At 40.2% G+C, this 2,617-nt stretch overlaps 1 pseudogene across 1 annotated transcript; it reads right to left on the bottom strand.

The window, feature by feature from the left end:
* Nucleotides 1-1,672: 1,672 nt before the first annotated feature.
* On the bottom strand, nt 1,673-2,408 carry LOC308433444 (small ribosomal subunit protein eS6-like; annotated as a pseudogene). Its single transcript has one exon. The product of its transcript is annotated as a small ribosomal subunit protein eS6-like (transcript).
* Nucleotides 2,409-2,617: the final 209 nt, after the last annotated feature.

Here is a 2,617-nt window from a genome sequence, read left to right as displayed (position 1 = left end):
AGACTCTTGACTATTAAACCTCTAGAGCCTATTTCTGATGCACAGTAAGTTCTCGGGAAATATTTGATGAAGGCCTCCCTTACAGTATATTTATTTTTCTCTTTTTAAACCCTATTCACTTATTCTTCCATTCAATTAATGAAAAATTATTTCCATCCCTAAATAACATCATTTACCTTCTCTTTCAAGATTTCCCCCCTAATTTCCCCAGACAATTGAACTGTCATTCAGTAACTGGGAATGAACTGTGCTCGGTGCATCTGTATCCAGGAAAGAATTTACCCCAGGAGAATATCTAAGGGTGGTTCCATGACTCTTGTCAGTTGGCCACAAGAGGCAGGTTTGTTTGTAGGCTCCCAGAATTGCTCCCCCATGGGTTTTCTCTTGCCTTCTGTATACACAGAATTCAAAGAATTTAGTCTCAAAAAGCAAGAGTTTCTTTTGGAGAGTAGTTTAAAATTAATGCTCTCGGGGGACTGGCAACAGGTCAGCATTGCTTTCTGTTCCCAAAATTAATTCTTGCTCTGTTTTCACTTACAAGGGGGAAGGGGGAGGAGAAGAGTAAAGTCCTGGTTTAAAGCTTAAAGTGGTCCAGATGTTTAAAAATAGAAATGTAGTAAGGACCCCGAAAGAGTTCTAGTCCTAAGGCACCCAGAAGTCTCTAAAGTCAGTGGCTCCTAAGTTTGGTGTCTCCTTTGGGCCATCTGGCAGCCAGAGAGAGAGATATTTTAAGCCATGGTAAGGCATGTTGGCAACCTCAAAAACCACACCCTTTGAAAGTTAACCTTGTACCCCAGCATGAGGCATGTCTGACAGGGCACAGGGCAGGAAGCAGGGCTGTATGTGCCTGCCAGGCCTGCAGAAATGCTGTTGGCTTCTTTGGAAGACATGTGTTAGGACAAGTGCCTTATTCTTTTATTTACTAAGTGTTCTAAAAACTGGAAAAGTCAATCAAGTCTGGATGTTTTCAACTGTCCAGATGTGTCCTAGATTCAGCCTGAATGTGAGGGAGAAACTCAGATTGATTTAAATATGGAGTATTTTTTTTCACAGTGGAAAAAACTTTTCTGAATTATGCCATCTTTCACATGACACTTGAAAGAAACAAAAAATATATAGTTACAAATATTAGCTAAAAGTAGACATATGGCTAAACAAAAGAAGTTTAAAGTTTCTATTACTAGCTTAAGGTTTCCTACACATGGGATGATCTGGGTATGAAAGTTTGTAATCCTGGCACTCAGGAACTGAAGCAGGAGGATTGCTGTGAGTTTGAGAGCCAGCCTGGGCAGTATGATATATTTAAGACTAGCCTAGGCTACAAGGCAAAACCTGATTTTGGGAGGGAAAACAATGAATAAAATGACTACCAAAAGAAAATATTTTCTTAGGTATTAGAAATCTGTTTTCAGTTGCAGTTATGATAAACTGCTATACGTTATATCAATTACAAAAAGTAACAGAAATGAAATATCCTAAAGTTTCCTTTTGGTTTTTTATTCCAACTGAAAATAAGAATTGTCTTTCTTCCATTCTTTCTTCCATTCTTTCTTCCTTCCTTTCTTTTTTACTTACTTCTTTCCTTCCTTTCTTCTTTCCTTCCTTCCTTCCTTTTTTCCTCTCTTTCTTTCTTTCTTCAAAGGTTGACCATTTATTTGTTCTTCATAAAAATTTATTTTTGACTGGACTCCAACTCAGAAGTCACAGCTCCCAGAGAGGACAGCCTATGTCTCCAGGCAATCTGTTTCTGGCATTTGGCTTTGGCTTCTGTTGTCCTCTTGGTGGAAAGTTTAGTGCACCCTGCAGCTTCCTTCTTATTTTTTTTTTAATGAATTGTTTCTTCAGAGCAATATGTCAGCATCTGGGTTGCAGGACGGGTGGAGTGACAAAATCTTGGGGCTCTGGTCCTGGGCTTCTCACCTTCTTTGTTTCAGAGTTTTCTGGCAGTGTATTGGTGGACATCATCTTCTTTAGAGAGATTGAAGAGCTGTCAGATTTTGCTAGCGCACTTGGGCCCTAATGGCTGAGGCTCAGTGATATTCGTCCATAAAGAAATATTCCTCTCACCCCACCCTTCTTTTTTTCTAATAATGGAATTGAGAAACTCAGATTGGCATCTACAATGCACCTTTGAGCAGATGTGCGTGTCTTTGCTCCAATTCTCCTTGGTCTGTAAAAAGAATGCCCCTTACTTAATAGCAGCTGCATTCTACCAGGGGTCAAGACATCTTGCTTCATGGGGAAACCTTGCCTGTGGTTCCCACCACTGATTCGGACCACGGAACCCTTCCGGTCTTCACCAAGAGCATCGTCAGCTACTTTTCACAGAAAGCACAAAGTGTGTGTCCATTGTCCATTTCAATGAGCTTCTGACAGCTGGTAGCTGAGAAGGAAATGTGCAGTTTCATCTTGATGAGGTTGACTGCCTAGGAAATGCTCCCCCTGCCCAAAAGCTCTTAGTTTCTTTAAGGTGAAATATCTCAAGTTTCAGGGATAAATGCTACCTTATTAGCTCTTAAGTTGAAGGTAGCAGGGAGAAAGTTTCTAAATGTCCCAGACTTCAGTATCAGTTCTGACACATTCTGTTTGCTTGAAAATCAAACCAAAATTCTTACTA

The sequence above is a fragment of the Micromys minutus genome, assembly GCF_963924665.1.
Source record: "Micromys minutus genome assembly, chromosome: 19".
NCBI classification, from domain to species: Eukaryota; Metazoa; Chordata; class Mammalia; order Rodentia; family Muridae; genus Micromys; species Micromys minutus.
The sequence above is the reverse complement of the archived record's forward strand: the minus strand, read 5'-3'. Positions and strand labels throughout refer to the sequence as shown.